The sequence below is a fragment of the Lissotriton vulgaris genome, chromosome 1_1 (assembly GCF_964263255.1).
Source record: "Lissotriton vulgaris chromosome 1_1, aLisVul1.2, whole genome shotgun sequence".
Classification (NCBI taxonomy): domain Eukaryota; kingdom Metazoa; phylum Chordata; class Amphibia; order Caudata; family Salamandridae; genus Lissotriton; species Lissotriton vulgaris.
This window is the reverse complement of record NC_141685.1, coordinates 123388715-123400970: the sequence shown is the minus strand read 5'-3', so window position 1 is coordinate 123400970 and position 12256 is coordinate 123388715. Positions and strand designations below refer to the sequence as shown.

At 52.7% G+C, this 12256-nt stretch overlaps 1 protein-coding gene across 1 annotated transcript in view; it reads right to left on the bottom strand.

Moving 5' to 3' along the window:
• The window catches only part of LOC147737733 (uncharacterized), a 132837-nt gene extending 121492 nt beyond the window's left edge, over positions 1-11345 (bottom strand). The window contains exon 1 of the mRNA XM_086942553.1: positions 10945-11345. The gene's annotated coding sequence lies outside the window, so the exon portion shown is untranslated. The remainder of the gene's footprint in view (positions 1-10944) is intronic.
• Between the last annotated feature and the right edge of the window lie 911 nt (positions 11346-12256).

Sequence of the window (12256 nt, the reverse complement as noted above, 5' to 3'; positions counted from 1 at the left end):
TGGGAGATCTGAACTTCCATCTTGATAACTTAGAGGCGAAAGAAACCCTTTCTCTCCTTGACACCCTATCATCCTGTGGCCTGCAGCAACTAGTTAAGGGCCCCACTCACCAGGCGGGCCATACATTAGATGGGGTTTTTACAAATGATAGTCGCTCCTATCCCGCTCACCTGATCAGATCACTCTGCAGTTCCATTGAAATTGGACATCACTCCTATAAATAATATCCCGAAAGGTTCCAGTAAAATGGAATCAAGACGAAACTTGAAGAGGATAACTAATGAGTTACGCGCCCCCCTTATTCCCACCATGGCGATCTTTTCAGAGGAGGATGTGAGCTCAGCGGTAAGCCAGCTGGAAAGTGCCATTACAGTGGCCATGGATGAATTAGCACCTGCCTCCCTACGTTACTCGGCCAGAAAAAGGCCGTCGGCCCCCTGGTATTCGGAGTCATTAAGACATTTAAGACAAGGCTGCAGGAAACAGACTCTGGAGGGCTAGTTGGAACACACACGATAGGAAAACCCATAAAATGTTTCTGAGGGAATATAAGGCTGAGGTGATAAAAGTTAAACAGGAGTATTTCTCGAATCTCACCGCTGCCCTTACTTCGCCGAAAGACTTATTCAATATTGTTGACTCGCTGACCACTCTGCAGACCCCGGACCCCGTCATCTGTACTCAGAAGTTGTGTGATGATGTTGCCCTCTATTTTCACACTAAAATTGCTGACATGGCTTCGGCCTTAGAGTTACAACGGGCCTCAATATCTTCTCCCATCGCTCAGGCTACCACATCTCAGGCTATTGCCTCGGAAGTGTCTGGTAGACCCGCCACTACGGTCGGCCTGTCTAATTTTCCCCCCATTTCTATGCAGGAATTGGATGCCCTTCTGACCAAGACTAGGTCGGGCTCTCCTCTAGATCCCTGCCCCCTTAAACTACATAAGCAGTGTAAAGATACCCTCCTGCCCCCCTTATTGGAGATTATGAATAGGGCAATGCGGGATGGCATTTTCCCTTCTCAATGGAAGAGAGCGGTAGTCAAACCCCTCTTGAAAAAGCCAACCCTAGACCCGGCGGTTTTTAAAAACTTTCGCCCCATTTCGCTGCTCCCTGCCCCAGGAAAGATGCTGGAAACCCACCTTAACCAGCATCTTGCATCCTTTCTTGAAGCTTCTGGTCACCTGGATCATTCGCAGCACGGTTTCCGGAAGGGACACAGCACTGAGTCGGCCCTCACTGTGGTGCTTGATAACATCCGCACCACAGTTGACAAGGGCACAAGTACTCTGCTGATCCTGCTAGATCTCATGGCTGCGTTTGATACCCTATCTCCCTTCGTGTTAACATCTCGACTGAGGGAGATAGGGGTGGAGGGGCCTGCTCTTAGTTTCCTGGCCTCCTTTTTGGGCCAGAGGGAGCAGAGAGTGAAGCTGGGGGAGTTCCTATCTCCATCCCTGCCGGTCAAGTATGGGGTCCCTCAGGGGTCGGCGTTAAGTCTAACCCTGTTTAACATCTATGTGACCCCTCTGGCCAGGCTTGTTAGACCATTCGGGATGGAGGTAGTTTCCTATACCGATGACACCCAGATCTTGCTGTCTCTCGCCCAGTCCGTCAGCTCTTCTGCCTCCAATTTTAGACACTGTATGGAGGCAGTTGCTCAATGGATGATTGACAATTCATTGAAGCTAAACGGCGAGAAGACGGAGATCCTCGTGTTCGGTGGGAATAATGACATCTGGTCTACGGAATGGTGGCTTACATCCCTGGGGACCTGCCCTGTGTCGACTCTCCTAGCACGAAACTTGGGGGTCATGATTGACCCGGCCCTTGCGTTGGGTCACCAAGTCAATATGACAATCTCCACCTGCTGGGGCACCCTTAAAATCTTGCGGAAGATCAAGCATTATCTGTCCGCACAAGCCCGTAAGCAAATTGTGGTTGCATTGATAACCTCTCGGCTTGATTATTGTAATGCCCTATATGCGGGAATAAACAAGTGCTTGCTTCAGCGATTACAAACTGTGCAAAATGCTGCGGCCAAATTTGTTTTAGACTTGCCTAGGAGGTCATCAGCCACTGCCGCTAGGAGATCCTTGCATTGGCTCCCAATCGAAGCCAGGATTTCCTTCAAGGTTCTTTGTTTGGTATATGGGGCCCTGACCAGAAAGGAGACAGGTGGAATAAAAGATCTGCTGATTCCTTATGTCCCTTCCAGAACCCTTCGCTCCTCAAAGAAGTCTCTTCTTCTGGTTCCCCGAGTGCGAAGAGCCAAGTGGGGAGGCAGAGCCTTTTCTAGCCTTCCCCCTAGACTGTGGAATTCTGTACCCTGTGACATTTGGATGTTGCCATCGATGCAGTCTTTCAGAAAGGCCCTGAAGACCTGGCTTTTTGTCAAAGCTTATCCTTAGTCATTGGATTGCCTTTTTGATCTGTTTATAGGCGCCTTGATGCCTTTTGGCAAAGTCGCGCAATATACGTTTTTTTCAGTTCAGTTCAGTACAGGCATCAGCCAGCCTCACAGGCCCTTAAGGATTGGCACTGGTTGTCTACAGGCATCAACCAGCCTCACAGGCCCTTAAGGATTGGCACTGGTTGTCTACAGGCATCAGCCAGCCTCACAGGCCCCTAAGGATTGACACTGGTTACCTACAGGCATCAGCCAGCCTCACAGGCCCTTAAGGATTGGCACTGGTTGTCTACAGGCATCAGCCAGCCTCACAGGCCCTTTAAGATTGACACTGGATGTATACAGGCATCAGCCAGCCTCACAGGCCCTTTACGATTGATACTGGTTGTCTACAGGAACCAACCAGCCTCACAGGCCCCTAAGTATGGACACTGCTTGCCTACAGGCATCAACCAGCCTCACAGGCCCTTAAGGATTGACACTGGTTGTCTACAGGCATCAGCCAGCCTCACCTCACAGGCCCTTAAGGATTGACACTGGTTGTCTACAGGCATCAGCCAGCCTCACAGGCCCTTTAAGATTGACACCGGTTGTATACAGGCATCAGCCAGCCTCACAGGCCCTTTACGATTGATACTGGTTGTCTACAGGCATCAGCCAGCCTCACAGGCCCTTAAGGATTGACACTGGATGTCTACAGGCATCAGCCAGCCTCACAGGCCCTTAAGGATTGGCACTGGTTGTCTACAGGCATCAACCAGCCTCATAGGTCCTTAAGGATTGGCACTGGTTGTCTACAGGCATCAGCCAGCCTCACAGGCCCCTAAGGATTGACACTGGTTACCTACAGGCATCAGCCAGCCTCACAGGCCCTTATGGATTGACACTGGTTGTCTACAGGCATCAGCCAGCCTCACAGGCCCTTTAAGATTGACACTGGATGTATACAGGCATCAGCCAGCCTCACAGGCCCTTTACGATTGATACTGGTTGTCTACAGGCACCAACCAGCCTCACAGGCCCCTAAGGATTGACACTGCTTGCCTACAGGCATCAACCAGCCTCACAGGCCCTTAAGGATTGACACTGGTTGTCTACAGGCATCAGCCAGCCTCACAGGCCCTTAAGGATTGACACTGAATGTCTACAGGCATCAGCCAGCCTCACAGGCCCTTTAAGATTGACACCGGTTGTATACAGGCATCAGCCAGCCTCACAGGCCCTTTACGATTGATACTGGTTGTCTACAGGCATCAGCCAGCCTCACAGGCCCTTAAGGATTGACACTGGATGTCTACAGACATCAACCAGCCTCACAGGCCCTTAAGGATTGACACTGGATGTCTACAGGTATCAACCAGCCTCACAGGCCCTTAAGGATTGACACTGGTTGTCTACAGGCATCAGCCAGCCTCACAGGCCCTTAAGGATTGACACTGGTTGTATACAGGCATCAGCCAGCCTCACAGGCCCTTAAGGATTGACACTGGTTGCCTACAGGCATCAGCCAGCCTCACAGGCCCTTAAGGATTGACACTGGTTGTCTACAGGCATCAGCCAGCCTCACAGGCCCTTAAGGATTGACACTGGTTGTATACAGGCATCAGCCAGCCTCACATGCCCTTAAGGATTGACACTGGTTGCCTACAGGCATCAGCCAGCCTCACAGGCCCTTAAGGATTGACACTGGTTGTCTACAGGCATCAACCAGCCTCACAGGCCCTTTAAGATTGACACCGGTTGTTTACAGGCATCAGCCAGCCTCACAGGCCCTTAAAGATTGACACTGGTTGTCTACAGGCATCAGCCAGCCTCACAGGCCCTTAAGGATTGACACTGGTTGTCTACAGGCATCAGCCATCTTCACAGGCCCTTAAGGATTGACACTGCTTGCCTACAGGCACCAACCAGCCTCACAGGCCCTTAAGGATTGACACTGGTTGTGGGATGCTTAATTGCAGATCCCTGGTGAAACATTATCAGGAGGTGGCCGACGTGTTAGAAAACATGGATCTGGACGTCCTCTTTTTAACAGAAACGTGGACTAGTACTGAGTCGTTGGTACAAATGAGCTTTGCTTGCCCGGATGAATATAAACATTTTCACAAACCAAGGACTGTTGGGAGAGGAGGGGGGGGTTGGGGTGATTTTCAAGGAAAAATTTAACTTCTCACCTTTACAAGTAGATGATGCTACTGGGATTGAACGGTTGGGCTTCTCGTTGCAAGAGGCTAAAGGTAGGCTACTGACAGGAGTGGTCTGTTACAGACCCCCGGGTTGCAGACACCCAGTTTCAAGATCTGTTCAACTCCATCACTGACCTGAGCCTCACCCATTCGAGAATGATCGTACCAGGGGATTTTAACTTATGGGATAACGGCAGCCTAGATAACCATTTGAAAGACTTATAGTACACTTGTGAGACCGTTAATTTACATCAAATGGTCCTACCACCGACTCATCTAGGAGGACATGTCTTAGATCTCCTGTTTGCGAACCAGGCCGAGACTGAGGTGGTTGATGTGCTGCCGCAAAGCTGGACCGACCATTCTTTGATTCATTTCCGTATCATGACACCCAGTTCAGAGGATAATAATAACCAGTCATCGACCTATCGAAAAGGAAGAGAATGGGCCAAGCTGGTGAAAAATAGAGCACTGCCGATCTTTCAGGATCAGAATCTCTTTACTCCCTCTGCCCCTGTAGGTGAAAATTATCAGACGTACTGTAATTATATTGCAGGAACCCTGGATTTAATAGCTACAGTAAAACGTATCAAAAACACAAAAAAATCTCTGCTTCCTGGTATACTGATGAATTAAAACAGCTACGGGTAGCATGCAAAAAGGCCGAGAGGAAATGGAGGAGGGCCTACCTAAAATCAGATAAGAAAGCCTTGAAATCGATACAGGTCCAGTACAAGGACTCGATTGTCAGGGCCAAAGCAGACTTTTATGCTAAATCCATTCTGCAAGCTCCAAATAGAACAAAAGCGCTTTTTAATATTTTTAGGGATTTATCTAGTCCTGCTTGCACGAGCAATGAGGTGGTCGGATCGCAGAAACTCTTCGATGAGATTGCCCTTTTCTTTGAGGAAAAAATAACTAAAATTGTTGGAGGACTACATCATGATGGTCCGGATGATTTAGCCTGGACGTTAGATACAGAATCTCAGATAGAAACCTCTTTGAATATCTTTCATGCCCCCACGGAGGATTCTTTTAACCAGCTGGCTCAAAGTATATCCTCGGGCTCCCTGTTAGATCCTCTTCCAAATAAAATCTGGAAAATGTTTGGTCAAGAAACCTTTCCCTGGCTATGGAAGATCCGTTGTCAGTGGCCGGATGATTTAGCCTTGGCGTTAGATGCAGAATCTCAGATAGAAACCTCTTTGAATATCTTTCATGCCCCCACGGAGGATTCTTTTAACCAGCTGGCTCAAAGTATATCCTCGGGCTCCCCGTTAGATCCGCTTCCAAATAAAATCTGGAAAATGTTTGGTCAAGAAACCTTTCCCTGGCTATGGAAGATCCGTTGTCATTCGCTGGAGGAGGGGGAGGTACCGGAGGTATGGAAGCAAGCAGTAGTAACCCCATTGCTTAAAAAACCATCCCTGGACCCTTCTAATCCAGCAAATTTTAGGCCAATCTCTCTACTGCCATATCCTGTTAAAATTTTAGAGAAGGTAGTTAGTAAAAGTCTATTGTGCTACCTTGAAGACAATCTCCTGCTGGACTAGGACCAATATGGCTTCCGCACGGAACACGGTACTGAGACTGCTTTGGCAACCGTAATGAACAATCTACGAATGGGTGCTGGCAATGGGAATTCCTCTCTCCTAGTGTTACTGGACATGTCAGACGGGCCCTGCAGTGGTTACTGCCTTACCTGTCAGGAAGACAACAGGCTGTGTCTCTGACGCCGTTCACCTCAGGCATGTCCCCAGTACATCATGGGGTGCCACAGGGCTCGGCGATTAGCCCAATTCTTTTCAATATCTACCTGCGCCCTCTATTCCCCATTATTAAATCTTACGGGGTAGACCTGGTCATCTATGCACATGATACCCAACTGGTGTTTTCCCTGGATGGGAAACAGGCGGTATCTATGGACACCTTCCAGGAGTATATGAGCCAGACTGCTGGTTGGCGTAGGAAAAATTCCCTACAGTTTAATGAAGGGGAAAACAGAGGTGGTGTACTATCCTGCCACTAGAATGTCTCCTCCTCTATCGGTGGAATTTAAACGAACCCCCGATTCTGGATAAAGTGGTGCGTAACCTAGGGGTCATGGTGGATGGAAATCTTCAAATGGACTCACAAGCTAATAAAACGGCCAGTGTTTGCTTCACCCTGCTATGCATGCCATAGAAGGTTCTTCGACTACTTCCAAAAAACACTTTTAAATCTCTCTGCATTGTATACTGGCGCTGCACGGGACCCGGTATCACAGCCCGTTTACTAGAGGAGGTCGTGTCAGGCTGTGACGATTCTATCACGAGCCGTCTTGCTTTACATGGATGGGAACTGTGCCTTCTATTTTTGAGCCAAGAAGCATTCTTCAATATTTGAAGGCTCATGTTTATGTTTGGTATGAGATTGTATTCACCTCATCAAGAATCGCTTACAACTGATTAGTATCTTGAATTATATCTTTTGTCTGTTGGCGCTCTTAAAACATCGGCCAATATTACTTGTTTGACACACCAACATATTGACACTGACCTCCGCACGGCTATTCTTGACTTCCAGTTTTGTGATGTGTATACCCCAGATTGACATTGAAGGGCTGAATCTTTGATCAAGCCTTGCTCTCGCTAATGGTCTCCCTGTTATCCTGGTGAAGACCCTCTTCTGGGCACATCTAATAGATATCCTTTATCCAGTTCCAGCTCTTACTGAAGACGATTAAATCAAGAAATAGGACAAACCAGCGCGACTACTCAAATTAGAATAAACCGCCCTGAAGAAGTCCCCAGTGGATGAAACGCGTCGGCTGTACAATTTTTTTTCTTCACGTTTTTTGGAATAAAAAGAATCGAAATTAAAGAATTCTACTCCTGTGATTATTAGATTTAGATCTGTTTTTTATTGCCTAAAGTTGTGTTGTGCACCTGTGCGTTTATGTATACTGCTAAAGTTCTCCTGTGAACTAGAATTGTGATGGTGGGTGCCAATAAGTGTGCACACACAAAAATCCCTTAACTAATTTTAAAGGGAATTTTATAATGATGAGTTATTTATGTTAGGTGCTATGACTAAGACGGTTCCACTATCCCCTTTGTTTCAAACAGGGCAGCACATGGTCAGGGTCCTGTCCCCCTGCAGGAAATGTTTACCTGGTATAATCCTGGGAGGCTGCTCCGCTCTTTTAATGTAAATCTGATAACAACTGCACGATTTAAGAGGTCTCGGATGGGGGGCAGAGCCTTTGGTGTGACTGCTTCGCGTGTATGGAATGACTTACCTCTGGACCTTAGACAGGCCAGTTACCTGACATGCTTTAGGAAGAGCCTGAAAACCTAGCTATTTCCAAAGGGTGATCTTTAGATCCTCTCACTGACAACTGAATCTGCTTTGTGGTGTCTATTCGACAATCCAAGCGCCAGGATACCCGTAGGCTGGCAGTTTTGCGCTATATAAGTGTATATTTCATTCATACAGGCATCAACCAGCCTCACAGGCCCAGGAGGGTGGACAGTGCTTGCCTGCTTGAGGGTGGGCACAGCCAGAGGAGCCCCACTTGCAGTGCTTGCTCAGAGGAGCCCCCTTTACAGTGCCTGCTCAGAGGAGCCCCCCCGCTGTGCCTGCTCAGAGGAGCCTCCCTTGCAGTGCCTGCTCAGAGGAGCCCCCCTTGCAGTGCCTGCTCAGAGGAGCCCCCTTGCAGTGCCTGCTCAGAGGATCCCCCCTTGCAGTGCCTCCTCAGAGGAGCCCCCCCTTGCAGTGCCTGCTCAGAGGAGCCCCCCTTGCAGTGCCTGCTCAGAGGAGCCCCCCTTGCTGTGCCTGCTCAGCGGAGCCCCCCCCTTGCAGTGCCTCCTCAGAGGAGCTCCCCTTGCTGTGCCTGCTCAGAGGAGCCCCCCTTGCAGTGCCTCCTCAGAGGAGCCCCCTTGCAGTGCCTGCTCAGAGGAGTTCCCTTGCAGTGTCTGCTCAGAGGAGCCCCCCTTGCAGTGTCTGCTCAGAGGAGCCCCCCTTTCTGTGCCTGCTCAGAGGAGCCCCCCTTTCTGTGCCTCCTCAGAGGAGCCCCCCCTTGCAGTGCCTCCTCAGAGGAGCCCCCCTTGCAGTGCCTGCTCAGATGAGCTCCCTTGCAGTGCCTGCTCAGAGGAGCCCCCCCCTTGTTGTGCCTGCTCTGAGGAGCCCCCCCCCTTCTGAGATGAGCCTGCTCAGTGGAGCCCTCCCACTTGCTGTGTCTGCTCAATGGAATCCCCCACGTGATCTGCCTGCTCAGTGGAGCCCCCCCCACTTGCTGTGGCTGGTCAATGGAACCCCCCACTTGCTGTGCCTGCTCAGAGGAGCCCCCACCCACATGCTCTGCCTACTCAGAGGAGCCACCATCCATTGTCTCTGCCTGCTCAGAGCCACCCCCCCCCCCCCAGGTGCTCTGCCTGTTCAGAGGAGCCCTCCACCCCGGCTGTGCCTGCTCAGAGGAGCCCCCCTTGCAGTGCCTGCTCAGAGGAGCCCCCTTGCAGTGCCTGCTCAGAGGAGGCCCCCCTTAAAGTGCCTGCTCAGAGGAGTTCCCTTGCAGTGCCTGCTCAGAGGAGCCCCCCTTGCAGTGCCTGCTCAGAGGAGCCCCCCTTGCAGTGTCTGCTCAGAGGAGCCCCCCTTTCTGTGTCTGCTCAGAGGAGCCCCCCCTTCTGAGATGTACCTGCTCAGTGGAGCCCTCCCACTTGCTGTGTCTGCTCATTTGAACCCCCGGGTGCTCTGCCTGCTCAGAGGAGCCCCCCCCACTTGCTGTGCCTGCTCAGAGGAGCCCCCACCCACATGCTCTGCCTACTCAGAGGAGCCACCATCCATTGTCTCTGCCTGCTCAGAGCCCCCCCTCCCCAGGTGCTCTGCCTGCTCAGAGGAGCCCCGCACCCACGTGCTCTGCCTACTCAGAGGTGCCCCCCCCCCCACGTGCCAATGCAACCTGACTCCCAAAAAACTAGCGCTTAGAGACCAAGGGCTCGGCGGAAAGCGCTGCACAGGAGCTGAAGTCCTCAGTCATTCACTCACCCGTGCTCTGCACCCTCTGCTGAACGGTCAGTACCCCCTTCTCCAGGGGGTGCCCTCTGTGCCCCCCCTGGGTACAGGTCGTCCGGCGGCAGCAGCTTCAAGGCGCTAGAGTGCAGTGCGCCTGGAGTCACGGTGAGTGTGCACTCCCTGCTCACTCACCCATGCTCTGAGCCCTCTGCTGAACGGTCAGTCACCCTCTCCAGGGGGTGCCCTCTGGGCCCCCCCCCTGGGTACAGGTCGTCCGGCGGCAGCAGCTTCAAGGCGCTAGAGTGCAGTGCGCCTGGAGTCACGGTGAGTGTGCACTCCCTGCTCACTCAGCCATGCTCTGAGCCCTCTGCTGAACGGTCAGTCCCCCTCTCCAGGGGGACTGACAGGCAGGCTGTGCTGGTCGTGCACTCACACTTATTGATTCGTTTAATGCGTTTTTATCTCGCGCAGACTTTGCCCGAAGGCGTCGGAGGCTTCACAACAGGAACAGTAAAGATACATGAGGAGAAGATGACAAGTGAATACATTACAAAAGCAAACGTTGAGTTACAGGAGGCAAAGGGGACAATTGTGAGCAAACAAAATACAAGAGGAGCAAACGGAGTGTTACTTGCACTCACACTCACAGCCCCCACACACGTCCTCGTGCAGGTGCTACACCCTAATTACCATCACACAGTCTCACAAGTAAGCTGCACACGCGGGCTCTGATTGGCCAGGGGGCATCGGACACGGGCACTGCCTGCAGACATGTGCTGAGCCTGAGCCCAGAGGCAGAGGCTCCTCGCAGGCGCGCCCCAGGGGCTTCCAGGCGCTGCAGACATGTACTGAGACTGACCCCAGGCAGAGGCTCCTCGCAGGTGCGCCCCAGGCTTCGAGGCACTGCAGATGGCTGGGTGAGCGGCCCAGAGGGCCGGGGTTTGTGGAGGGGGCTGGTGGTTTGTGCCCCTTCCCCCTCATTCGTGTCAGTTCAGAGTTCACACTATACACAACGGCCTAATGGTGATCCCCGTCCGACACCCGCCCCCCCCCCCTCCCCCCCTCGGACCCCGCCCTTTCCTGCTCTTCTAACGGACTAATTTCCGCGGTGGCGCTGGTGCTGCTAGCGCTGCATGAAAAGAGGAAGTGTGGGTAACGAGGCGCTGTGTGCACAGCTGCTGCAGCTTCCTCCCAGGTCAATGGGACCAGATTATCAGCAAAACCGACCCCTAGCGGGTCTGTACCATAGGCCCCTCGGGCCAATGCAACCTGACTCCAAAAAACTAGCGCTTAGAGACCAAGGGCTCGACGGAAAGCGCTGCACAGGAGCTGAAGTCCTCAGTCACTCACTCACCCGTGCTCTGCGCCCTCTGCTGGACGGTCAGTCACCCTCTCCAGACGGTTCCCTCTGTGCCACCCCTGGGTGCAGGTCGGCCGGCGGCAGCAGCTTCAAGGCGCTAGAGTGCAGTGCGCCTGGAGTCACGGTGAGTGTGCACTCCCTGCTCACTCACCCATTCTCTGAGCCCTCTGCTGAACGGTCAGTCCCCCTCTCCAGGGGGGTGGTCCTCTGTGCCACCCCTGGGTGCAGGTCGTCCGGCGGCAGCAGCTTCAAGGCGCTAGAGTGCAGTGCGCCTGGAGTCACGGTGAGTGTGCACTCCCTGCTCACTCACCCATGCTCTGAGCCCTCTGCTGAACGGTCAGTCCCCCTCTCCAGGGGGTGCCCTCTGTGCCACCCCTGGGTGCAGATCGTCCGGCGGCAGCAGCATCAAGGCGCTAGAGTGCAGAGCGCCTGGACAGGCCGGCTGGAGTGAGTGTGAGTGAGTGTGCGCTCAGGAGGGCTCCGGGGAGGGCCGAGGGGCTCTGGTGTCTGTCATAAGGGGCCGGGCACTGAAAGGGCCAATCAGAGAGCGGGGGCCACACCCCCGCCCTGCACAGCCTCACCTCCTGTGCTGGTCGTGCACTCACACTTATTGATTGATTTATATTATTTGATGCGTTTTTATATCGCACAGACTTTACTCGAAGGTGTCAGAGGCTTCACAATAGGAACAGTAATTACAAGTGAGCATGTTACAAAAGCAAACGTTGAGTTACAGGGGGCAAAGGGGACAATTGTGAGCAAACAAATGCAAGAGGAGCAAACGGTGTGTTACTCGCACTCACACTCACAGCCCCCACACAAGTCCTCGTGCAGGTGCTACACCATAATTACCTTCACACAGTCTCACAAGTAAGCTGCACACGCGGGCTCTGATTGGCCAGGGGGCATCGGACACGGGCACTGCCTGCAGACATGTCCTGAGTTTGACCCCCAGAGGCAGAGGCTGCTCGCAGGTGCGCCCCAGGCTTCAAGGCGCTACAGATGGCTGGGTGAGCGGCCCAGAGGGCCGGGGTGGGTGGTGGGGGCTCGTAGTTTGTGCCCCTCTCCCCTCATTTCGTGTCAGTTCAGAGTTCACACTATACACAACGGCCACAAGGAACGATTCTGAAAGGAGGCCACGCGCTCGGGCCTAATCGTGATCCCCGCCTGACAAGACCCCCCCCCTAAATCTCCCTCTCCCCCTCCTCGGACGCCGCCCTTTCCTGCTCTTCTAACGGACTCTTTTCCGCGGTGGCGCTAGTGCTGCTAGCGCTGCACGAATAGAGGAAGTGTGGGTAACGAAGCG